Source organism: Loxodonta africana, chromosome 2 (genome assembly GCF_030014295.1).
Source record: "Loxodonta africana isolate mLoxAfr1 chromosome 2, mLoxAfr1.hap2, whole genome shotgun sequence".
NCBI classification, from domain to species: domain Eukaryota; kingdom Metazoa; phylum Chordata; class Mammalia; order Proboscidea; family Elephantidae; genus Loxodonta; species Loxodonta africana.
The window spans coordinates 229,856,390-229,883,040 of record NC_087343.1 but is presented as its reverse complement, the minus strand read 5'-3'; the positions used below and the strand labels follow the sequence as shown (position 1 = coordinate 229,883,040).

Sequence of the window (26,651 nt, the reverse complement as noted above, 5' to 3'; positions counted from 1 at the left end):
AAAGCTGGGGCCATGCCAGCTTCCACCCCCACAATGTCTGGCATCAAGGTCAGCATCAGAAGCCTGCCTGTGCCCCCAGCCTAGGCCCCGGGCACAGACAGGTGGGGAGGGGAAGCACACACAGGCACTGGCAGGCGATGCTGGGGACACTGGTTCCTTCAGCTGGGCTTTTTAATTAACCTTGTCCGCTCTCGAGAGCCCCAATTAAACAGAGAATGTGATGGTAGAGTGGGGTCAGACGGCAGGGCAGGCTTTAATTAACATGAGGGATCCCAGCTGCAGAGGCAGGCTCTGGGCGGGAGCGCCCTCACCTGACAGATCACCTGCCCTGCCTGTTGTTCCATCCCCGGCCCTCCGCTCACTTCTCATTCACCCAGCAGCATTTACTGAGCCAAGTGTCATGTGTGTGTCCATCGCCAAGCCCCTGGTTCCACAAGGGTGGAGGCAGATGAAATCAACACACCAAACACAGAAGTGAAGTTTTCATGTGCAAGGGAAGAAGGTGGGGTGAGTGGCAGAGAGAAGCAGGAGGGTCTTGGGCAGGGGCAGGGAAGGCCCCTCCAGAAGGCAACATGGAAGCAAGGATGGCAGGGGTAGGAAGAGCCACAGGGCTCTCTCGAGAGGAAGGACACTCAAAGGGGGCCAGCCAGTGCAAAGGCCCTGTGGCAAAGTGCAGTGTCTGAGGGCTGAGGAAGCTGACATAGCTGAAGCCAGTAAGCAAGGACAAGCAAGCTGGGCCCCCTTGGGGATGGGGGGAGGGAAGGCTCCCAGCTTCCCTGGGGCTTGGTGCCTAGGGGCTTCCCAGCAAGGTACTTTCCAGGGTCCATGCTAGGTCCAGGGACACCAAAGTGCCCCCAGGTCCTTGCCAAGCTCTGTGTGGCCCCTTCCTGCTACAGTCTGGCTGGCCATGTGTGCCTAGGTGACCTGTGAGGGGCAGGTGAGCCTGAGCAAGGGGGGAGGAGGGGCGGGGGAGGCACGTGCACTGGGCCCCACCCTGGCGCCCAGCCCCACAGCTGCCTGTCTTTCTTCAGTGCAGTTTTGCAATAATCCTGCTGCAGGACTGACATTCTCCACACCTGGCTTCCTCCCAAAGACAGGAGGGAGGGGGGCTGAGGTATCTCATCTCAAGAGGAAACTCCAGGGCCAGTGTGAATCCTCTGCCCCTGCCAGCCCTGGGCCCCCAAAACCTCATTGCCCAGGGAAGGTGGATCATTGCTACCCCGACACAGCCCTGCTGTCAGTGGGCACACCTGGGCCACCACACCTGCATCCAGGCCCTGCGTCAACTCTGCTGGGGCCCGAGGACAGGGACGGCCGGGGGACCAGGCCTGAGCCAGCCTGGTGAGAGATGGCTTCCTGGAGCCAAGTTCAGCCGGCCATGATGGGCAGGTCAGGGCCACGCAGAGAGCACCACGTGGAGGGACCCTGTAAAGCAGGCACAGAGAGATGGACAGAGACGTCTGGGCCCCGATTCCATCAGCTTCCAGGCATAGATGTGCAAGAGAAGAAGTGCGTATTAGTTGCTTGTGGCTGATGTAACAAATTATTACAAAGTAGGTGGCTTAAAGTAGCAGAAACTTATTCTCTCATGGCTCTGGAGTCCATAAGACAAAAATTAAGCTGCCAGCCTGGCCACACTCCTCCTCCAGAGGCTCTAGGGAAGGATCCTTCCTGGTCTCTTCCAGGTTCTGGTGGCTCCTGGAATTTCTTAGCTTGAGGCTGCATTCTGCTAAGTTCTGCCTCCATCTTCCCATGGCCTTCATTTTTCCTGTCTCTTATAAGAACACTTCTCATTGGATTTAGGGTCCACCCTAATCCAGGACAATTTCACCTCCAGATCCTTCACTAAGTACATCTGCAATGTGCTCTCCACAGCTGCGTGCCTGAGTCAACCTGGTGGGTGTGTGGCCTCCTTCCTGGCTTCCAGCCTCTCCCTGGAACACACAGCAGGGACCACCAGGGTCTTCCAAGGCCCCAGAGCCACAGGGGCTACTACTACCCCTCAAATTTCGGCCCAGACTTCTCTGATGACCCCACTGCCCCCCTCCCCAGACTCCGTACTTCCCCATTTGGTGCCTGTCTTCCACCCAGGCTAGCCTCATTTAGATGAGATCCCTGCCCCTTTACCTCCACCCCACCACCAAGGCACACCCAGCTATTCTTTGAGTACAAAAACAAGCCCTCCCATCCCTCTGACCCCCTGCCCCTGCAGCTGTCCTTATCAACATGTCTCTCCCATGTCTGACTTCCTGCCACACAAGAAATGATGGGATCTTAGATCTAAGCTCACCCCGAACAAGCCTTACCTGATGCCACCACTGCTTACAATCACAGCCTTCCTTTCAAAGTATGTTTAGCTTCTTCTTGCATGCCCCCAGCAGCAGAAAGTTCACTACCTACCCAGGTAGCTCACTGCCGAGTTGTCCCCACATTTTGAGCTGAAATCTGCTCTGTGTTGGTCCCCACCAAGCCTGGCTCTGCACCAGCCACGGTTCCTCTGCTATCCCAGCCCCTGACCACTCCCGGAGAGACACTGCCCAGAACAGAGCCCTTGGCACCCTCCTCCTGCTCCCAGCCCAAGCAGCTCTACAGACTCCCCTGAGAAGCCCTGGGAGCAGTGTTAAATGTTCTCAGGAGCCCTGAATTCAAACCCAGGCCACAACCACAGTGTGTTCCCGGACAGGCCCTGGCCTCCTCCCCTCCAACACCCCACCCCCCGTCTCCACCTGGCACCCACTGGCTTGATGCAGCCCTGAGCCGAGGGTCAGGTTGGGAGGTTGGGACCCTTTGCAGAGGTAGTATTTCCAAAGGACCCCAACTGATAGGCGTCCAGCCCAGAAGGAGGCTGGAGAGGCCTCCTCGCCTTCACCCCAGGGCCACCGCAGAGCAAAGGGCAGGGTCTGTTCTGTGAGCTGGCCTGCTCTGCTCCACCCAGGATGGGACATCAGCTCTATTGTAGGTGAGAGGGTGGAGGGCATGGGCAGGGGTCACATGGAAGGGTCAGGACTCTCTGCCCCTAACAAGGTAATTAAAGGACAGGAAGAGGTGTTACCCATTCCAACCAGGCCAGCTGCCCCTGTGGACAGCAAAGACAAGGGAGGAGGGGGCTCGGCTCTGGCTGGGTAAGATCCCATTCCTGTTAACCCCAGAGAGGGCTCCTAGAGAGACCAGGAGGCGGATTCCTGGGGTCCTTGCTCGCCCCTTCCAACAGTCTGTGTCAGCTGAGGGCACTGATCCCCACTCAGAGCCTCAACTGCCTTCTCTCTAAAATGGGTCTGTGATAAGCAGAAGAAAAATGAGCCACCAGAAGCAAAGAGCCACGTAAAATCATGAACTCCTGCCAGAGGGGGCCCTGTGGAGTGTGGGCACCTTCCACCCTGGGAGAGGGCGTGTCAGAGGCACAGGCCCTCGAAAACCTGCAGTTTCTTCTAAAGTTAAACAGACACTTAACCCACAAGCCAGCAATTCCACTTCAGGTATTTACCCAAGAGAAGTGAAAACACACTTCACAAAAAGACTTGTACAAGAATGTTTATTGCAGCTTTACTCGTAAACACCAAAAACTGGAAACAACCCAAGCGTCCATCAACAGTGGAATGGATAAACAAACGGCCGTGTATTCACACAATGGAACACACTCAGCAACAAAAAGGAACAAACAGCCAATTCAGGCAACACCAGGATGAATCCAAAACGTTACGCTGAGCCAAAAAATCGAGGCACAGAAGATACATACCGTGAGTCTGTGTATACAAAGTTCTAGAGCAAGAAAAGCTAAATCAGGGGGTGGAAATTACAAAAGTGGTTGCCTGGGGGCGGACTGGAGGGAAATGGGTAAGAGGGACTCTCGTGGGTGAGGGAAATCTTCTGTATCTTTATTGAGGTGTTGGTTTTGTAAAACACATCACCGTTGTACACTTCATATCTGTGCATATCATTGTCTATAAAGTATGCCCCAACAAAAGTGGAAAAAGAAAAAGCCTTTCCTGGTGCCCTGGACAGCCTCAGGGTCCTCGCCCACCAGGAGGATGGGTCCTAGTCCTGGGGCTGTGGGACAGACCAAATGTGGCAAACAGGGTGGGAGTTATCTCTGGTGCCTCCTGGGTCCTGGGGAGGCCACTTGCTGGGTGGATGGGCCCTCAAGGCCAGCGGCAGGAGAAGGTGCTCTCCAGCAGGTGGCAGGGCTACAGAGCGGCTGACGTTCTCCATGGGCTGGGGCCAGTGGCTGGTGGGCAAAAATCTGTCCAAGGTCGGGCCCAACCCCTCCTGCACCACGCACTCCTAGGGCGGATGGAGCAGCTCTCCAACTCTGCCGGGGGGCTCTTCCCAGAACATGCTCTGCCCCCCACGGCCCTGACTGCAGACTCTCCAAAGCCCATGCCCCCAAGCCTCCACCCTGTGAGCACACCAGGGCCCACCAGTGGAATCCCCAAATCTGAGAGCTCGGGGCTAGAAGGAGCAGGCAGGTCACCAGTCCATTCCCCCTGCATGCCTCATTTACCTTCAGATGCAGCCACACACTAGTGCAATGCCCTCAAAGTGGGTCCCTGGGCCAGCAGCATCAGCATCACCAGGGAACTTGCTAAAAAGGCAGATTCTCACTTCGTACCCCAGACCTGCTGAGTCAGACACTCTGGGGTGGGCCAGAGGTTCAACACAGCCTCCAGGGAACTCGGATGCTGTCACTGGGGAACCACGCACCCAACACACAGCCTCAGAGAGCAGACTCCTCTTCCCTTCCAGCCCTCACCCACCAGGCAACTCCAGCCTCCCCACAAGGCCCCCATCTCCCAGCTCACGGGAGACGTGCTTTTATCTGGTGGATCTCCCCTAAATCCTCTGGCTGCAAATTCAGCCCCTTTCTACCAGCAGGGCAGGATTAGCTGTTCAACCCAGCAGACACGCCCTGTCGCTAGCTGGGGTAGGGGGCATAGCTAATTCCCCAGAGATCTCACCACCCAACCGAGGGGCATGGGCCAGGCAGTAGGTACCGGAGTGAAAGCAGGCCAGGCACGGTGGAGAGGAGTGGCCACAAAAAGAGGACACTGGGGGCAGAGAGAAATGCCCGAGAGCCTGGGCCTGCTGGGAAGTTGACGCAAGTGTGTTCTTTCCAGGCCGGTCCAAACCCTGGATGGCACTGGCCCTCTTAAACAGCACAACCACCCTCAGCACTCCCATTTGAGAGATGAGGCAACCGAGGCTCAGAGAAGACAAACAACTTGCCAAGACCCCACAGTGCAGGCGCTTCTGTCAGTAGGCAGACAGCAGGGTGGGCTGTGGCAGGGGCTGAGGCTGGAGGTGCACAGAGGGCCAAGGACCCTGGGCCCCCAAAACCCTTCTTCTCCCTGGTTCTGTCTCTGCATCTGGCTTGGGAGGTGGGAGGCAGGGGTTCTTGTGCCAGAGAGCCCCCCAGGGGTCTAGCAAAGCCCAGGACCTTTTCATAAAATAAACGACCCACCGTCACGAAAGAAACTGACATGTTATCAAAAGCTTCAAACACTTCATGGTAGAGGAACTGCTTGAGATGGCAGGTATCTTCTTATCTAGTTGTGGTGATAGGGCCACACGTGCACACAAGTGTACACAATAACTACGTTCGGCTTATTATATTTCAACTATACCTCGCAACGCTGTAACAAATAGAAAAGCAAAGCCTGTGGAAAAGAGGGCAAGTGTGGTGCATAGAGCTATCAGTCTCTGTCATTTGCAACTGTGACAAGACTGGTGAGGGGGATCCCCCCCGCCACTTCCACTTAGTGGGGAGCAGAGACAGGAGCCCAAGGTTACTGCAGCAGCTGCCGTGAGACCTGAAGGTCTCTGAGGTTTCCACAGGTGACAGAGTCAGAGGTCCTGCTAAAACTGCCATTCTTGACTCTGCCCACATTCAAGTTGGCAGGAAATGCCAAATGTCAGTGAGAGGCCAATAACCATGAAGACTTGTGCTTTCCCAGCCCAGTGTGTGTCCCGTGAGCTGTGTGGCCATCACACACCTCATCTGCTGCACATGTGGGCCTGAGCACTGCCTGCCTCAGACCGTGGAAAGTGTGGCTAAGAGAATGCAAGACCAGGCGGAGTGGCCATCACAGCTGCTGCCAGAAGGGCACTTGGCCGGGTGAGAGCTGAGCTACGTTCGGAGGGGCCGCCCCATCCTGGGAGAGTGTCCCAGGCACAGGGAACACAAGCGTGAAGGCCTAGGCTCAGGGCGGTCCTGGCCTTTTCCCTGGCATGAACAGGAGTTCATCTCAGAGCGGTTGGGACCAAGGAAAGGATGGCACCAGAGTGACCCTGGTTCTGGAGACTGGGTCCTGGGTACCTTCTCTGAGATGGGGAAAATGACGCAGGAGAAGGTTTTGTTTTTGTTGTTGTTTGGTTGGTTGGTTTTTTAGAGGGAAACGGACATGCTACAGAAGGGACTGGGTCGGGGGGTAAGAGGTGCCCCTTGAGCCAGTTCTCTCCCACCTCATGGTACTGGATGGTGGTCCTCACGCTGCCTCTCAGCTGCTGCGTGGCCGCAGGTGAGCTCAGCCCTTGCCAGACAAGGCTCCCCCCACCACAACCAGAGTGGCAGTTGAGGCCTGGCTGGCCTAGACCCCAGCCCAGGCCCGAGGAAGGGGGAGTCACAGGGTAGAGTGTGGGGGCTTGTCCAGGCCCTCCTCCTGAGGACCCCCGTGGTCAGAACAGACCATGATCATTCCTGCAGTGGGCCTGGAGGAGGGAAGGGGATGGGGTCCTTTCTCCATCCCATCCCTATCCGCATGGAAGCCCTGTCTCAGCGGTTGCCTCTGGCCCCTCAGAGGGCCAGATGGAGGTGGGGGAGCATAGAGAACCAGATGATCCGCCGTGCTCCACAAAAATCATTAAAGTTCTTCCCACAATTCAGCACTGGGTGTTGAGCTGAGAGCCTTGACTTAGCCGGGGACCAGCTTCAGTCCCAACTTTGGAGCTTCCCCCAGGATGCGGCCTGGTGAAGAGCCTCCCCCAGCAGTTATGTTAAGGGCACAGGGACTGCAGGAAGGCCGGGCAGAGCAGATATCCCCATGAACAAGGGTTACTTTGGGCAGTGGTGAGCTCCCCATCCCTGGAGGGGTTCAAGATAAAATTTCACCCTCCAGAGGCAATGTAGCAGGTGAGCGGAAGACTGAAGGCATTGGCCACAGGCAGACTGGGGTTCTAGTCCCAGTGTGGCTAAGAACTAGCCATATGACCTTGAGTATGCTGCCTGACTTCTCACATAAAGTACTAGCCAAATTTTAACATCCACCCGCCCCTGGGGGCAGGGCTGGTGTCCTTGAGTGTATGAGTGCTCCCTCCTCACACCTCCATTCCAGCCAAACCGGCCACTTCTGCCCCTTCACTCAGGCCCGTCCTGCCCATCCTTCCAGCCCACCTTCCTCAGGATGCTGTCCTGTTCAGCCCTGACTGCTCTGAGCATCTGTCAGGGGCAAGGGGCCCGGCAGGTTAGTCAGAAAGGGAAGCTGGGTTGGGATCTCCCCAAGCTGTTGAGTTATCAGCTAAGGTGGCTGCGGAATGTGGACACCCCAGGGCCTGCGCTCTGCGCCGCCTCCTGGCCAAGGCTGAGAAGGCACCCACTCTAGGCCCCACCTTGAAGAGATTCTATCCTGGGAGTCCCACACAAGAGGGACACGGAAGCCCTAACTCCCTTGTCAATTTGGGCAAGCACCTGGGCCTTAGTTTCGCTAAATAACTGCCTGACACTTCCTGATCTTGGAATTATTCCCCTGGTGTGCCTGCTTTAACCTGAAGACAGCTCCCTTGCCCTGGGGGGCAAAACCAGGAGGCCGAGTTTGGGAGGAAGTTACATTTCTTAACCTGGAATTCATTTATTTTTAAAACTGTGTGTATCTTACACACACTCCTTCCTATGTATGATAGCCTTCACTTTTTTTTTTTTCTTTTTAAAGAAAAGGGAAGGTGAGCTCCAGTTTTCAGGTACTGCCACCTCTAAGTCTGTCTCCTCACTGCTCCTTTCCTCGGTTCCTCAGCTTTGAAGCAGTTGTGATCACAAGGTTCACATGTGGCTAGGATCTCTAGGATGACTGTGGGAGACACCAGGCATGGGCCAGCTCCCTGGGGTGGGAGCCATGACCACTGCAGTTCTAGGGAACCTCCATGTCCCTCCCTGGGAATGCAGACCCAGGAGCACTTCACAGGAGTATTTGTAGAGGGGAACCCTGGTGGCACAGTAATTAAGTGCGGGGCTGCTAACCCCTGTCAAACCCACCAATCACTCTGAGGGAGAAAGCTGTGGCAGTCTGCTTCCGTGTAGATTAGTGCCTTGGAAACCCTATGGGGCAGTTCTACTCTGTCATATAAGTTGGAACCAACTCAGTGGTAATGGGTTATAGGTCCGAATGGGAGAGAGACCCCTAAACAGACAACCCCACAGCAGTTGACAGAGGTGACATCTGAGCTGGTAGTGTGATGGCAGTTGTGTCCCAGGCAGAGAACGGGGTGGCGCTTGCAGGCAGGGGAGCCGTGGGCTCTTCCACAGATGACATGTTTTGGGGGCTGAAGCAGGGACTTGTCCATGGGGGCCTTGGTTCTCATTATTTCAGAAGGAGGAGAAAAGCAGTATTTGGAGACAGGTGGGTCACAGGGTCATTGCTGTCTGGGGTGATGGCAGCATTGGCATCGTGAGACCCGGGCCACACCAGCCCAGCGAGCAGGCCACACCGCCTTTGCCAGGTGGGTGATGGGTGCACTTGGGGACAGGAGGCTGTCTGCCGGGCCACAGTTGCTCTGCAGGCTCGGGTGCTGACCGCCTCATCAGGCAGGCCCCTGGACTCGCCACGGAGTGATTATGCCAGGACCCAAGTGAAGGCTCCACTTTTGGCCACCCACAACACCTAGGGCACTGGGCTGGAAAGCTTCCCTGCATTTCCACTAAAGCTTCTGGAATGAGGAGCACCCACCGCGGGGGATTCAAAGTCACATGAGGGTGATGGGAGGATGTAGCCCTAGGGGTCAGCTGGAGGCCAAAGTGAGCCTCACAGTGGAAGCCAGAGCCAGATTCCTGCACCCTGAGAAACTGGGGGGAGTGATCGGTTCAGGGAGGCTTCCCCAGGAAATGTCTCCTCCAAGCCTCACCGTCAAGTCTGTCCCTTCCCGTCATAGGCCACCTCATTAGAGGTCACCCAACCACTCCCCTGCAATCACTCTCCCTCGTGCCACTGGCTTTCCTGCCCTGCTGACCCCGTACTACCGGACTCAGTAAATCATTTATTTCTTCCATATAGGACGGTGCTCCCGCAGGTCAGCTCCAGGGACAAGCGCGTTTGTTCTGGTCTCTGCCAGGCCCTTGGACGGCGTCCAGTAACGTTCCGGTTTGCAGGAGGAGGACGCCGGAGGCCTGAAAGCTCCCTGGAAACCCCTTTTTCTGTGTGTGGCCGCCTGGTGGTGGCCACGGGGCCCCCCACGATGCCGCGCGCGGGCCGCAGGGAGGTGGGCTCCTTCTGCCGGCGATGGACCGGACGGGAGGGACTGGACAGGAGGGCCTGGCCCCGTCCCACCGCTCCAGGCCCCGGTTCCACGTCGGTGAGAGGCGCAGCCGGCCCGGCGCCCAGCGCGCCCACTGCCCGTCCGATCGCGTGGACCGCTAAGGCACCTGGACCCGTAAGACCGGGACCGGCCAGGGGCGGGACGCCGTTCCCTCGCTGCTCGCCCGCCGGCTCCGCCTCCGCGCGCGGCCCGCGCATGCGCACCAGGAGCGGTGTGGGCGTGGCCTGCGATGTCCCTGCCCCAGTTACCCGGCGTCTCCCGCGGCAGCAGGCACTGACGTGGCCGCCGTCAGAGCCGCCATCTTGTGGGAGCGAAACCAACGCCTGGCTCGGAGCAGCAGTAGCAGCAGCAGCAGCCGCCCGGCCGCCGAGGGGTGAGACGGCGGGGGGCACGGTGCGGGCAGGCGGCGGGGCTAGCCCTGGGGTTCGCGCGTGTCTCGCCCCTTCGGCGGCGGCGGGACCGGAGGCAGGCGAGGCCGTAGGGCCGGGCGGTTTGGGGCTGGGCCGAGCGGTCGGGGCGCGGAGGGCTTGGTCGGCGCCTCCCGTGTCCCCCTTGTTGGCCTCTGCTACCCCGAACGCTCCCGCGCGTTCTCGCCCGGCACCCTCGCCGCCTCCCCCTCGCCGGTCCCGAGATCCGGAGGCGCGGGCTTCGGTCCTGGCCTCGCCGGGAGGTCGGGCTTTTCCTTTAAAAAGCCTTCGTTTCCTGCTCCTTCTCTGGAGCCCTCCCCGCCTTCGAAGCCGAGAGGTTTGCTTCCTCCTCTGCTCGGGAACTGCTTGTTCGAGCGGGACTCGCTCGCCGGTGACCGGCGCAGGGAAAGGAAGTTGGAGCCGGCGCGTTTGAGTCATTTTGCCCTGGCAGGGTGGAGGAGGAAGCGGGGCGCTTAGGGCTCGGGGCGCGGTGGTCTCCCAAGGACGGATGAACGTCTAGCCGGCCCCTTCCAGGCGCCTCCGGGTGCCGACCTCTGGAGAGGAAATTTTATAAGCCTCGAGGTTTATAAGGGATCAGGAAACTGAGTCTTGGATCGGCTCCGTGACTCGGTGAAGGTCACAGATCGCTAGGGTTTGAACCTAGGCCTCCTGCCTCCAGTTCCTGTTTGCTCAGAAGCTGGGAGTCGGAGTTCGCCTTGCGGGTGCTGGGGGAGGGGAGGAGCGGCTGGGAGCTGCCTGAGGGCAGGGGCCCTGGGCTTTGCCTCTGTTGCCGAATGGAGGTTCGGCTTTCGCGTGAGTGAGATCTGTAGACCTCTAAGACAAACCCGGCGTAGCCTAGGAGATGCGAAGACTTTATAGGATGCCCAGCTCAGGGAGCTGCCTTCTGAGTAAATCGGCAGTCGAGGCTCCTGTGGCCTTTAGAGGACTGAATTATCCTTGCTTTTTAACCTTAGGACTTTTTCCTTGAATGTCTTGGGGAGTAGATAAGAATACCTCTTTCGCAGCTGGCGAATCTTTAACCTACCTGTAAAACAATTTGCTCCCAAAGTCTAGGCAGTCTCTTTAGCAGAGCTGACCTCATGCTTTCCTGTTGCACAATCCGGGTTGTTACGGCATGGAAAATGGTAGTTTTGTTAATAAGGCTTAACAATTATACAGTACTTAAAACGTTAAGTAATTATTTGAGACAGTACCTCGGAGCCTGGTGGCACACTCCCCATTTCATCGAAAGGAAAAGCAAACTGCTGTTTTAAATGACTTGAGCAGAATTGCACAAGAAATGGCTGGCAGAAAACGAGGAAATTTCAAAAGCTTTTGGGTGGTCCCAGAAGTTTCTGTTAAGAGCTGCACAGTTGATGTCACCACTGGTGTCGGAGTTGTCAGTCCCAGTTCTCCTTTCAGAACTAGTGTCAGCACTTTTTCCTACTTGCTGTGTGCACGACTGGTCCTGGTGTTTCCAGCAGTGTGTCTGAGGGAGTATAAGGTCACTGCATGGTGTACTGATCCTGTGGTCTTCTGCCTTGACATTCTCCACGGGTTAACAAAGTGTTACTGCTCTGTGGTGTCATCGCCATCGGCCACGTTGATCAGAGGTGTCTTATCTTGCTTGCACTAAGATCTTCTGGTAACCTCCTAGTGGAGGTCCTCAGTCCTGGATGTGCCACATTGTAGAGTTTTACTGGTCTTCCTAAATATCATGTTGAAAAATATCATGTCAGCATTAGAAATATGCTGCTCGTGTGGGGGTATTCTCAGATACTCAGAATTGCTACTCCAGAGAGATTTAAAATCACTGGTTTGGATAATAGCTGGCTTGACTTACACTCCACCACTCATCAGTGAGAGAGAATTAGTAGAAAGCAGAAACTAGTTCTGTGCTCTCTAGGGTTCTGGATTTTAAAAATCATGGTGTTTAGCTGATTGCACAATATGAAGAGGACATTCGGACTTCTTCAACTGCTGACCTGTCTGTACCCAAAACCAGACAGGCCTGAATCTCAACAAAGGTACAGTCTGGCTTTTCTTATTCACGTCAGGAAAATGTAATATGGACCATCAACTGCTGAGGTGATCTCCGGAGTCAAAGGGCCATAGGAGTAAACCCAACCAAGGGAAAAAAAAAATCTGTTGTGCAGGTTCTTACAATGGTATATTAATTTGGCTTGAGAGCATTGAATCAGTTTTTTCAGATTTTTCTAATTAAATTTTGCCTTGATATGTCTGGATTTAAAATTGGCTGTTAATCACAGATCAGGCTTTTCACACTTTTTTGCACACACCTTCCTGAGCGTTGTTATCGTTCTACTTTACAGATGATCAGACCTCAGCCATTCTGGATTTGCCATGCTTTTCACAGACTATCCTTGTCCGCATTGTCCGTGATAGGGACTCTCCCTTTGACCCGTTCAGCCTTCATAATGGTATTAGTAGAAGTGAAAGGAAATAAAAATGCAGATCTTTTAGAGGTAGTTGGGAGAGAAACAGACATTTCTTTCAGTTGGGAGTTTGACATTAAATGAGAAGTACCTTTTTTGTGCTGTATGGCTCCTTACTGGCATAAAAAAAAAAAAACCCAGCGCCGTCGAGTCGATTCAGACGCATAGCGACCCTATAGGACAGAGTAGAACTGCCCCATGGAGTTTCCAAGGAGCACCTGGCGGATTTGAACTGCCAGCCCTTTTACTGGCATAGGTGGTTGTTAAAGATGTCCTCTTAGCATCCTCTGAAGTAGGCTTTTGGAAAAGATTTTGACCTAATTGTGAGTTGGGTCTGACCCTACGTATGGGGAAGTAAAGGGTGGTGGGAGAGAAAGGAGGAGATAGAAATTCCAGGTCACCTGGATAACACTTAAGATCGTTTTTTCATCCTTAGGCTTGTACCCTCTTGTGATTGTCATAAGCTCTGTGAAATATGGTTGCACCTCATCTTTTACAGCTATTCAGGAAGGTAGTTTCGCATTCTCAGGTGGGTCAAATGGCCTGATTAGCTGGAAAAAAATGGCAAGATTTAACACAGAAACATCAGGACTCTTTATTTCTAGGAGAATCTCTTTGGCCCTCACCCACAGAGTCTTGTCACAGCAGCTGCCCTGTAGAAACTGGAAAGAATGGTGGAGGCTGGCTGATTGAGGAACCCAACCTCCATACTATCCCGTTTCCTGGTTTTACATACAGTGGTAACTGGAGCTTAACAATCTGTCATCAGTGACTAGAAAGGGAAGAAGGAGTTCCTTCCAGTCCCTGACAATAGCAAGGGGCATGGTTTAAGTGACAGCGAGGGAGGAGACAGGAAAAAACATAAAGCCAGGCAAATTTCAAAAACATAGCATTGGGAGCTATTCAGTTTAGGAGGCAGATTTTTTTATACACCTCCGAGGCCTGAAGGGTGCTGTTGCTGTGTGGTTTAAGTTACTTAGAGATTTGATTATGATCTGTGCACATCTTAAGGATGTAGGAGTGTGTATTTTGGAAACAACTTTTACTCCTAAAAGAAATGCTAGCAGATTAGAAGGATTCATTTCTAAAGGGCTTCAAGTCGTAGTATTTGATTTTATGGAAAAGAATGTCTTTTTTTTTCTTCTTCCTTTTCTTCATACATTCAGTAACTTTTGCACTACTGCATATGGAAGCTGCACAGGAAACTTAGTGGTTCTAACCCTCTGAGATACCAAAGATTTTTAACAAGAAGTTTGTAAAGTATCCTGTCAGTTTGATTTGAAGACCCTGGGGTGGTACAAATAAATAGTTAACGAACTTGGCTACTGACTGAAAGGTCGGTGATTTGAGTCCGTCCAGAGGTGCCTCCGAAGAAAGGCCTGGGGATCTCCGGAAAACTCTGCCCTTGAAAACCCTGTGGCACACGGTTCTACTCTCAACTCACGTGGTTGGCAACCGCAGGTGATCAGTTTGATTTAGGTGCAAACAGCCAAGAAAACAATTTGTAAAGTCTCTGTAGAGTCCTTTGAAGAGTAGGAATGTAGACAGAGGGACGCAGGACAGAGGATTTCCTTTTAAAGAGTGCTCTAAACAGTACGCATGCCTGTAAAGGAGCAGCTTCCTACTCCTGTATGGACCAGAGTGCAGTTCTTCATTAACTGACTGATTCCATTAATTTATATTTAGACTGTATCTTTTGGCAGAGTATTTATAGCTTTGAGCATTTCTCTTGTGCCAGGGTGATAGAAGATCTTGAAAATTACTGGGAAGATTAAATGAAAATGAGTTGAAGATATCTGCAGGCAAATTTAGAAAGCAGATTTTGCAGGCACACATATCCCGCCCGTGGTATTTTTATATTGCTGAGATGCCGCACTTCTGCCTTGAGAAGTTAACGGTGTCTCTAACGCTCCTGCTCTCTACACTGTTACATTTGAAGGAATGTAGGGTACTGGACCACATGGACAGCATGAAATACCATCGGTGGCTTGTTATGTTTTTACTGACAGCCCACGTTTTAGGAAAAACATCTTTGTAGATGTGTGGTTAATCTTTTTGATCATTAAGGGCCCTAGTAAATGCTCTTCTACAATTATTTTCACCTCTACCTAGTGCCAAACTGAAAACTGATAGCGGTGGGAAGGAGGACATATCCCAGGCAGAGGAAATACCATTCATAGAGTGCTGGGCTGTGATCAAAACACAAAACTCTGTCCTGGTGGAGCGAAGGCAGACAGACAGTAAACAGATGAAATAAGTGCAAGTTAAATGCAGTAGAGACCTATCAAAGCCAGGTGGGAGAAAAATCTCCCTGACAAGTGACATTTGGGCAGAGATACAAAGGAGCGAGGGGTCTGTGAGAAACAGGAAGCTTCTTATAGGCAAGGAAAATCAAAACCAAACCCACTGTCCTCGAGTCGATTCTGACTCATTGTGATCCTATAGGACAGAGTGGAACTGCCCCATAGAGTTTCCACAGACCGGCTTGGTGGATTTGAACTGTCGACCTTTGGTGCACAGCCAGGCTCTTAACCACTGCACCACCAGGGCTCTGGCAAGGACACTAGTCAGTGCAAAGGCCCTGAGGTGTAGGGGTGAGCTTCCTGTTCTTGGAGACCTGCCAGGAATAGAATGGGGGAGGGGAGGGGAAGAATGGACAGAGTTGAGGTTGAGGAGGCAAGCCTGGTTGGGCATGACAGCAGTTCTCAGAGGGGCTATTTGGCCCCCAGAAAGGGTTTTTTGGACATTTGTGGGAGCAGTTTTGGCTTTCTTGAGGGCTGGGAGTCAGGACTGGCATTTAATAGCAGCGGCCATACAGTGCTGCATCCTGTGTGACTTCTGTGTGGGTGGAAGATCCAGTTATTACACCTGTTTTACATACAAAGACAAAACCCTGTTTCTTTTGCATACTTTTAATAGATGTTTTGAATGTTCCAGGAGTGCAACTACCTTGTAAATCAAGGATGATTTTGTTTTGTTTGCAGAACCTTACCAAGAGTTGTTCTCTGTTTCCAGGAAAAAATATATATATATATCACTTCGTGGACACATGAAATGTGTCCTTTAGCAGTTGAGGTGCCAGAAGGACGCGCAGTCTGCAGTTGCAGCTGTCTGTCATGGTGGTCTCCCAGTGTGTCTGACCACTTCATTTTATCTTTTGGTGTGGTCGTGCCCAGGGCCGAAGTACATATTTTGTTATAAGTCACTTACCTCTATTTCCCAGTGTGTTACAGTTAGGCCAATATGATGATTTTTCCCGCTTTTGCACTGTGTTGGTTATATTGTCTCTTAACTTTCTTTCAGGATGGTAAAGGTAGCGTTATAAAATGTGTCATGGGGGGCACATTTGGCCTGATGGTTTCCAACCACTGGTGGCCATTGTGAGGACTCCTGGAGTGTGGTGGGGACCCCCGAACAGTTTGAACAGAAGCATTAAATCGTTGGACTTGCTGTGACGGTAACAGGCTCACTCTTCCTGATGTGGTGGGAACACATTGTGGGGTGGAGGCGACAGCATACTCTTAACAGAGAAGGGAGAAGGTGGCCTGGACCAGACACCAAGGAGCTTAGTGGTGAAGATGAAGAGAAGTGGTCAGATTTCTTACACCTTTCAAAGGGAGGGATGACAGGATTTGCTGATAAAACAGAAATGATTTTGGGGTGACGGGACAGTGAGGAATTGGAGATGTCTCCAGGGCTTGGGTCTGAGTGACTGAAAGGATGTTTCTGTGCATGGAAGTGATGGTCTGGACCTTTCCATGGGAGAGTTAGACACCCCGCTGGAAAGGATGTCTGTTAAGCGGGCAGTAGGATGAGTCTGGAGTTGAGAAGTCTGTCTGGAAATAGCAGTTTGGGGGTGTCAGCGTGTAGGTGGTAATGCCTTGAGCCTGGATGAGCTCACTTAGAGAATGAAGGTGGCTGGAGAAAAAAAGTGTGGATGTGAGAAACCAAGGGTGGTGGGGTCCAAGGCTTGAGAAGGTACTAGTGAAGCAGGGGTGAGGAGGCACACTGCCACCATCCAGGCTGTGACCTTTTCTCCTGGAGGCGATGGGAGCTGTGGAGGGCTTGAAGCAGGGGATGCCGGAGCCAGATGTGGTATCCAGAGCCCTCTGACACAGTGCTGCCTTGGCTTGAGGTGCAGACCAGAGGTAGATAAGGACCCAGGCAAGAGATGAGACAGTAATGAGAGTTCATGCTGGAACAGTGCCCTCCCAGAGGTTGAAGGGAGAACTTAGGGGCATGGGGACTGGCTTGTATCCCTCACCGCCCTGTCATGAGGCAGGGGAACTGCTTGCCCCAGAGGTGAAAGGAATCAGACAATAGCTCTTGACACCTGCTGCACTGTGCTTTTTATTTCCTCACGAAGAGCAAGTCTTCCATCTCTGAGAAGAGAAATGGGCTTGTAACTTTTTGTTTTCAAAGTCAGTTTTGGGGGTTTGGCTTAATCACTCCCAGAGGGGTGGCCTCCCCATTCTGAGAGATTTGAGGAAGAATAGCAAACTCTATGCCACTTTCTTATAGGATAGCTGATTAGCTGTTGGCTGTTCAGTTCCCTTTTTCTTGAAGTGGTGTAGAAAGGGGGAGTCGTGGTGAAGCCTGATTCCCACCAGAGCCCCACTTTGAGCTCTGAGAGAGCCTGTCTGCACCAGTGGGCGCTGTGATATGGCCTCTTTGGGGAATTAACCAAAATATAGAAACTGGCCACTTCTTTGTGCCCAGCATATTTTGTGGTGAGCGTATAGTTAAAGAAATGAAGTGACGAAAGTCAGTTAACATAATTTACTTAGCTACAGAAATTAGAATCCTGAATTAAACCCAAACCCACTACCATCGAGCACCTTATGGGACAGTAGGCTGCCCCGTAGGGTTTCCAAGGCTGCAGTTTTAATCTTTATGAAAGTAGCCACGTCTTTCTCCTGAGGAGCGGCTGGTAGGTTCGAGCCACAGACCTTTCAATTAGCAGCCAAATGCTTAACCACTGTGCCACCAGGGCTCGTTCGGATGCTGAATTCCCTTACCTTCTCTTTTTGTGATGTCTTCACTGTTAGAGCAGAAACACAGAAATTGTACTGTATAATACAGGTATGAATTGCAATAGCTTGACTGATACAACATGAATGAACCTGGAAAATGTTGTTCTTAGTGAAATAAGTCAGATGACACCAAAGGACAAGTTCTGTGTGATCCCACTGACATGGCATGTCTGGAACAGGCCGATGCATGGCAACAGACGTTTGTTAGTGGTTAGTGCCCGGGGCTGATGGCCTGGGAGCGGAAGTTCTGTGGAGGGGTTCTGAGTTTCTCTTGAGGGTGATGAAGAACATTTGGAAATGGGTAGCGGTGATGGTTGCTCAACATGGTGAGTGTAGTTAATGTCACGTAAGTGTACACTTGACAATGGTGAAGATGGCGAATGTTTTACATATTTGGAAAATACCACCGTGACATGTAAAAAAAAAAGTGTGACCAGATACCTGCCAGTTCTGTAAGGACTGTGGAGAAGACTGCAGCAGCCATAAGATGTGCAAGTATGTGTGTGTCTGTGAACCTGTGAAAATTTCTGGCTGCATTTAGAAATAAACTTCGTGATATTGCCCATAGGCATAGCAGCCTTTGTATGATCTTTGCTTGAACTAAGAGGCTTATCAGAAGTAGTTCACCAGTGAGATTTGGGGTAAGAACGTAGCTATTCAGCTGTTTGGGTCTGTGGATCCTGACAGGGAAGCTGAGGTTGTTGTCACCACTACATTTCTGCCTAGTCGTCCATCAGTGTGATTCAGTGTCTGTTGGGCCTCTCTGTGCCAAGCACCATGCCAAGCCATGGTGTGGCTAATGTTGACCGGCTGTGTGAAGAGTGCTCTTAGAACAGTCTAGAATAAAGGACCAGTTCTTGGGGAGAAGCCTTTCCTGTGGAAGGTGATGTTTGCTCTTGGCTTCAGATATTGAGTCTGAGTGAACACTAGCTTATTGGAGGATTGGCAGAGTGTCTGGAAGATGGGGAGACTAGTCTTAGAGGTAGTGGGAAATTCTTAGCAGGGTCCCATTTAGGAGCTCCCTCCTGTCATTCCCACTAGATTGAATTGAAGCACAACTCCAGTTGACTTTCAGAGGACTACTAACTGATGACCTACCAAGTTAATTACTAAAGGTTACCAAATTTGATTCTCATAACAGGAAATTATCACATTGGTGGAGCTTACTGGGAATTCTAATGTATATTTTAGGAAGTTCAGCTGCCACGCCTTGTACTTTGCTCGTGGACACTCCTCAGTTGATGGGGGTCCCACACTGTGGGATCTGTCTCTGTGTATCTTTAGGGTGGTTTCTCATTTGCTTCTCTGCATTTTAAAATTATGTTGATATCCTCCATTTTAATTTGTTGTGAGTTTTAATGTGTGGATTGGTGGAGATTTGTGTTTTGGGATTTGTATGTTTCCAGTGACAAGTCCTCCACACTTAATGCATTTTCAGGCCAGACATAGGTAATCCATGCCATTACTGCCAAAATAGATGTACCGGTAGCCCCCCTTTTTTTCTGCGGTTTTGCTTTCCATGGTTTCAGTTACCCCTGTCAACTGTAGTTCAAAAATGTTAAATGAGTATGTAAATTGGGGTTCTGTTGCAAAGAGAGAAAAGAGGGGAGAACGAACTACTGAGGAGCAACTAGTGTCTGCCACAAGGGATGTGTGCGCAGGGCTGTGCACACCGGAAGAAAGGGGCTCCTCATACCCACATCCCAGCGAGTGTTCCATTGGAACTGATCTGAGCCTGTAAAGGCCTTAAACGTTCATGTCTCGTGAAGTTACAGGTAATGTGTCACTTGCTTTCAGTGGCCCTGAGTAGTTTGTTTTTTCATGTGGAGCTTGTCTGCCTATTTTCTAAGGGCTGCCTCTGTGTAGATTTCAGAAGTGTAAAAATGGCATGGCAGCGGCGGTGTCTGACCTCCTCTAACCTCACAAGGGGGGAGGAGAATCCAGACCAGCAGCCCGAGGCTGATTGCTAAGAGGCGAGATCAGAGATACTTCCTCTCTTCCCCATTTTTACCAATTCCGACACTGTGCCACAACACTTTGTACTTTTCTGTTCGATAATTTGCTGCAGTGGCCACACAGAACTCACAGACCATACTCACAGGTATGGGGTTTGTTAGGGAAGTAACAGGTTCCAGTTCAGGCTCAGGAATGCTCAGGAGACAGTTTTTCACTCAGGATACAATTCTTAGATCAGAACAGACTCCTCTCAGCTGTGCCCACAGGCAGATCTGTCTCTGGCCCTCAACCCTTTGGCCTGGCCTGTGCCCTGCTTAGGCAAGTGTTATAAAGCTGTTAGCTCTGCTGGTAAGTACCCAGAGGCACCCCACTTCAGTAGTAAGCCTCAGCTGAGAGGCACTGAGCTCTAGCTCCCTGGGTCTGCAAACCTAGCTCCACCAGGCGCCCAAAGGCACTCAGCTTTCTTGCTCTGTGGGCTGGGAAGCCTGCTGCACCGTCTCCTGTGGGTCTCTGTTTCTTTCCCTCCCTCTTCCCCTCTCCCTCTCCCTCCTTCCCTCTCTTCTTCCCTCCTTCCCTCTCTTCTTCCCTCCCTCCCTCCTTCCTTCCCTCCCTCCCTCTCTCCCTCCCACTCAGTCAGCTGGTTCCAGGAGTTTCTCAGTGCAGGGATCCCAGGTCCAAAGGATCCGCTCCACTCCTGGCTCTTCTTTTTTGGTTGTGGTGAGAGCCTTCTTTCCCATCTCTGGGATGGCTCATTTGAAGCCTAGGGGGATGGCATAACTGAGCAATCCCCTCATTAGGGTTCCATATACCTGGTTTGCATGATCCCACCCCCACAAGGATGGCATGCACCTTATTTACATTATTAGCAAACTACCCAATTCCCTTGGTAGGCCACAGGTCCTCATTTGCATAGTCCCACCCAGTCTTTTGGTAGGAGTTACAAGACCATGGTGAGACAAGCCATATAAAAGCCATCCATCGCCACCCTCTGGCTTTTATAGCCATGGTTCTTTCATACTTTAAGGATTAACTTCCCCCTTGCAATCATTTTACCAGTCCAGAACAGTCATTAACAATTAGTCTTTCCGTAGGGCAGAGAGTCCTCTGGGTGAGGTTACTCCGGTAACAGCCACTCAAGTCTGCTGCAGGTGTCCATCTGATCTGGTCAGGTTCTCCAGAAGTCCTCTTGGCTGCACCGTCTCTGGCCTCTGATGAGATTTAACTGAGGTTGTTTCCTTGCTCTGAGCCTCACCAGCAAAACTTAAGGGACTTCAGGTTTGGCCACTGTACTCCCATCCAGCAGTGCCTCCCCTTTAGTCCACACTTCCACACGTACAGCTTCTACAATCACAGTTAACCCTGTCAACAGTCAACACTCAAAACTGGATCAGTTAATCCTATCAGCATCCTCTCCCACCCTCTCTTCCCCAGACCCATCAGGAAGAGGAAACTACTCAGTGGGGATCCTTCCTTGTCCCCCTTGTTTTCAGTCTAAGCACACTCACGAAACCGTGTAAGCCAGCTGCTTCATTCCATTCCTTTATCTCCACCCCCCCCCCCCATTTTAGATAGCCAGTGTTTAAATTGCCAGTCCCTCTCAAGCCAGTACTTTGTGGAGACAAGCATGTTCCTTGGTCTACGAATCTTCTGTTCCAGTTGGAACTTTGAGCATCTGCATCCATAAGCAAAGTCCAGTCCAGAGCAGTCCATCAAATTGCAGCAGTCTGCACCGGCTCATGGCGTCAAACACCTTCACTTCATTCAGTTGGGCTCTGGTCAGTTCATCCTTAGCCCCTGTGTGCTAGGTCAGTGAGTACCAGCCGTAGCCTCAAGAGTCCACACACTTCAGTCCAGCCAGCCCCTTCTCTCTCATCCCTAGTCTCCATGGGCCAGGTCAACAGGTGCCAGTGGAACACATCCACCCTCGGCCCATCTCTTCATTGCTGCACCTTCCCGGCTTACACTCATGACTCTAGTGGTCACCACAGGCCAATATACCGGGCCGTCTACTTGCTGGCTCCCTTTAAATTCCAGTCCTGGAAAGGGGTTCTTCCGATGGGCACTGGCTTTTGCCGCCTCAGTGCACACAAAGGCAAACCACTGGCTTGCTGGAAATTCAAAGAGCAAAACAGTCTCCACCTCCACCTCCGCCCCCGCCCCCCCCCCCCCAGGTCCTTCTTTGGGGCAAATCTGTTCTCTCAGCAGTTCTGGTAGGTCTGCATGTCTTTTCAAATGCAAGATTCCTGGATGAGGCTCCGGGCTTTCAACCTATGGCTCCAATCAATACTCTATACACAGGGCTGCTGTATTCAAACCAACAGCCTGCTGCTTTGTGGCAAATTCTGATTCCCCTTTTAGCATATCCAATCAAGTATTGGCTGAAGGTGGAGTTACACGTTCTCTTATCTGTAATGTCCAGTATTCATTTCTGTTATATATTTAGGTCTGCACAGTGGTTAAGAACTGGCTGCTAACCAAAAGGTTGGTAGTTTGAATCTACCGGCTGCTCCTTGGAAATGCCATGGGGCAGCTCTTCTTTGTCCTGTCGGGTTGCTATGAGTTGAAATTGACTCGACGGCACCGGGTTTGGTTTTTGGTTTTACATCACTGGAGCCCTGGTTGCACAGTGGTTAAGAGCTTAGCTGCTAACCAAAAGACCAGCAGTTTGAATCCACCAGCTGCTCCTTGGAAACCCTGTGGGGCAGTTCTACTGTGCTGGTTTACAACACTAGATAGGAGAAAGCAAAACACATAGCCCTTCTTAAAAACACTCTGGTTTCATCTTCTCCACTCCCATTCGTTATGCATATGGCTTAGGCCTCTGGCCAGCTAGAACCTGTGCGCCCTGGCTACCTGTAGACCCTCTTCTTTAATCAACCTGGCTTTCCTCCCCTCAGCTGTACAGAACATCTCTTGCTTTCCTTTTGGCCTTACAGGTAACAGCAACCAAAGTAACCATCTAAGAATCCAAAGTTTCACTTCCCTTTCCATGAGTCTGGAGCCATTGCAACAAATCTCGCTTCAGACACTAGCTGTAAAAATGGCTTGGCAGAGGCGCCTGACCCCTTACTTCACAAGGGGGAAGAAGACTCAAGATGAGCAGCCCCAGGCTGATTCTTATGAGGTGGAGATCAGACATACCTGCACCCTCCAACTTTTTCACCAATTCTGACACCATCCGTCCCTCCCATGAAACTTTCTCCTTCTCTGCTTGGTTTGATAATTAGTTGGCAGTGGCCACACCAAACTCACAGACCATATTCACAGTTATGGGGTATATTAGGGAAGTAACAGGTTACAGTTCAGGTTCAGGAATGCTCAGGATACAGTTCTTCGATCAGGGCATCTACTCAGCCGTGACACAGGCAGGTGTGCCTCTGGCCCTCAGCCCTGCTCAGGCAAGTGTTACAAAGCTCTTTTAGCTCTGCCAGTAAGTGCTCAGAGGCACCCCACCCCGCCAGTAAGCCTCAGCCCAGAGGCACTCAGCTCTGGCTCCGTGGGCTGGCAAACCTAGCTCCACCAAGTACCTGGAGGCACCCCACTCTGCCAGCAGGCCTTCTGCCCAAGGGCACTCAGGTTCCCCCTCCTGGACCAGGAAGCCCACCATGCTGTCTCCTGCCGGTCTCCTGCCTCTGCCACCACTGTTTTTCTGCCACCGCTTCTCTCCATCTTTGGTGTTATGGCTAGCTTGCTCACTCGCTTTGTCTCTCTCTCTCCCTCTTTCCCTCCCTCCCTCCCAGTCTCCTGGTTCCAGGAGTTTCTCAGTGCCAGGTACCAGGTCCAAAGGACATGCTCCACTCCTGGCTCTTCTTTCTTGTTGGTGGTGAGATCCTTCTTTCCTGTGTCTGGGGTGGCTCATTTGAAGCCTAATGGAATGGCAAACCTGACCAATATCCTCGTTAGGGTTCCATACACATCGTTGGCATGATCCCACTTCCACAAGGGTGACATGCACCTTATTTACATTATTAGCAAACTGTGCAATCCACTTGGTAGGCCACAAGGCCTTATTTGCATAGTCCGACCCAGTCTTTTGGTAGGATTTACAAGACCATGGTGACAAAAGCCATATAAAAGCGATCCGTTGCACCACAGAAGGACATACCTGTGTTCGGTGAAGTGCTTTGAGGACGGTTATGTTAAAAAAAAAAAAAAAAAAAAGGTAAATAAAGCCTTAATGTGAACAGGGTGGGGGGAATACGATATGTAAATACATTCATCGATTAAATACTTCGGTTTTATAGTGAATGGTTAGTTGGATTATTTTGGAGGTACGTTAAAGTGCCTCCAGTTATGCAGATTCGTACACTGGGCACTTGGTGTTTGGTGTGTACTTGTTCTGTTTCGGCAATGTCCAAGATTATATTTATGGACTATAATCTCATGAAGGAAACTTGTTTCCAGATGTCAGTTCACGCACTCATTTAAAGACTCTGCCTTCAATCTTAAGCTGGCAAAGAGCAGTCTGAAGTGTTTGATGGATTCCTCCCCTAGGAGTCCAGCCTGAGAGGTGATGCCTTGCCTTCAATCTTAAGCTGGCAAAGAGCAGTCTGAAGTGTTTGATGGATTCCTCCCCTAGGAGTCCAGCCTGAGAGGTGATGCCTTTCCTGGAACTCCCCAGGGGCAAGAAGCTGTGGGAGGAGGCAGATGTCTTCAGTGCCATCAGTTAAGAGTAAGGGTGCTGGGTTTGGGGATCTCTGGAGCTCCGCTCCCTTCCTTCTGGACAGCAGCCCTCTTTCTGAAGGATGTATAGGATCCCAGCATAGAGGCATGCTCTGGAATAATATCGTGAAAACAAAAATACCTCCTGAGAACTTGCCTTTTTTAGGTGTGGGCTAGGATGATAACGTCTGTAGAGTGCTTTCACACTTCCTTGGTTTTCTTCTTTTTCTTCATAATTGAATGGTTAGTCAGCTTAAATCCATTGAGAGTCTCAGGTAGAATACGCTCCCTTCTTAGCGCTTATTGATTTGAGACTTTTGGCACAATTGTGTGAGGCTTGAGTGAAGTATATTCTGATCACTAGTATTGGGTCATTCCCTTTTCCTCTCAGACTAATTTTTATGGAGTAGTGACAAAATGTAACACAGTAGCTCATTGAAGAAACGTGTCAGAGCTCCAGAAAAGGAACGTTGGCGGGCAGGTAGAGCCACCTGGCAATGGCCCGTACATTGGTTTTCCTACGTATCAGGGTCCGATGTTGATACACAGAAAGCAGTTTGTGGCAGGTTATGTGACCGCGTCCCATATGAAGGTAGAGCACTGCCCCTTGAAAGTTAACATCCGTGTTTTTATTTTATGTATTGGAGCTGAGTTAGGCTTCCAGCAGTTAATAGTCCAAGCACGTGTGCGTGCTTGAAGGCAGCTGCTCTTTCAAAAAACCCTTGAAGAAAAATTTCTGTAATGTATAGTTCCTCAGGAAAATCTTTACTTTGTTACTGTAATTTTCCTTTAGTTAGATGTTAAAACTGAAATTATGGACTATTGACTGTATTTTACTGTATGTGATTTATTCCTCAATAAAAAAAAAGCTTTGATCTTATCCATCATTTTTCATTCAGGCAGGTAATGTCCTGTGAGTCCCAGTTGACAAGCAGCCCATCCGGTAATTGGCAGAGATTTTTTGCCTCCATCAGTCACATTAGTTTAGTTTTTATTTCCTGTGCTCTGTGCTCTAGGTCGGTGGTATCTCTTTCTGATGATGCCTGACAGTTGAGGTTATCTTGATATTGTTAGAGATTCTATTTAATAAGCCAGCTTTAACAGTTTTGGAGAAATTGTAATAAACTTTCTACTTGAATGTATTCTTTCTGAGGAGGCGAGATGTACAATTCTAAATTTAGACGAGGGCTCTGTCTCTTCCTTGTCCTGAAACCTCTGTGAGACTTGTTAAGAGACGGTATAATTGTAGCAGGTGGTGCAGGTGGAGGTCACAGGTTTACTTGGGTCACAGGTACATTTCTCAGCAGCTAAACCAGTTCTATTGGATTCCTTTATTCAGGTGAAACTGGTGTAAACTCACAAAGCTAGAGTTTTTTTCCTAAGCCTGTTGCCAGTTTGTTGGCACCCTATTCAGAAAGCAGGTGGTTTGCTTCTTCCCCAGTGACACCCGTTGACCTCAACTACTACCCTTGTCAGTCAGTCCCTTTCACACGAGAGCATGTAGCTCACCGAGTTGAGCATACACAGTAAAACCTGCAAAAGCTGGAACCCGTGAAAGGCACGAACCTGTCAGAAAAGGAAAACTCAAACATTTTCCACTATTGGAGAGGGATGGAAAAGTGGTAAGGCTGCACCCTGTCAAAGGTAGAAAACTTGCGAGACCCAGGAAAACAAGGCAATCCTGTCAAGTTATGGCTCTCACAAGTTTCACTGTAGTGTTCTTTGCTTTAATTCCAAAGCCACCTTTGTCGTTGTTCTCTGGTCCTGAACAAAGAGAGGGAAAAAAATTGTCCCTAAAGGGTGTCACCTTTCTTCTCAGGCTAGACCCTGCCAAAGGTAAAGACCTTAACCTGATCAGATCTTGAGATCACAGGACACTGCCAGTGTGGGAAACAGCCTGGTGGGAACTCTAGATATCAGGAAACAGGAACAAGCTGTTAACTGTTACTCTTCTTGTCCCCTCTAAGTTAATAAGTGAGTTGGACGGGATGCCTGCCTAGCCTGACAGGCTCTTCTGGAAAAGTCAGGGTTTTCGCTGCTTGCTAATACACAGGATATTCCAGATGAACCTGAAAAACAGGTTTGAAGCGAAGTGTGTGGAGGAAAGGGTGAAATAGCACCCGGGCTGGGCACTGTGCAGCAAGCTAGAGCTTGTGCAGAGAGGCCACAGAAGCAGCCACGGTTGTCACTGGGGAACTTTGACCCTACTGCCTGTATGGCGTTAGGTTTGTACCTAGTACAGAGCAGTAAACAGTGAGGAATGGTTTGCACTTCCGTTTCACAGCAAGGGAAAAGAGGCTCTAGGGGCTTGCCAGAACTTCTAGCCCAGGTCCAGGGCCCCATGAGGATGTTGGAATATGTTGAGGCAGAAAGTGCTGACCAGCTTGGCCTGCGTCTACAGAAGGGCGTGCTGAGTGGGAGAGACCAAACAGTTTGTGTGGCAGTGTCTTAAACCTAAGACTCTGCTCATCCAGATCCTGAGCCTGCCACCAGATTCGTGAGCTATTTTCCCCTTTTTGGGCTCCAATATGTTGCTTGAAATATATATATGAAAGTATATATAAATAAAAAATGTTTTTTAAACAGATAGAAATGTGTGTGGTGAGGGGGTAGGGCTT

The 26,651-nt window shown here is 51.0% G+C and overlaps 1 protein-coding gene across 1 annotated transcript in view; it reads left to right on the top strand.

Moving 5' to 3' along the window:
* The first annotated feature begins 9,773 nt into the window (after positions 1–9,773).
* Positions 9,774–26,651, top strand: part of ARF1 (ADP ribosylation factor 1) — a 24,525-nt gene continuing 7,647 nt past the window's right edge. The window contains exon 1 of the mRNA XM_003421194.4: positions 9,774–9,892. The gene's annotated coding sequence lies outside the window, so the exon portion shown is untranslated. The remainder of the gene's footprint in view (positions 9,893–26,651) is intronic.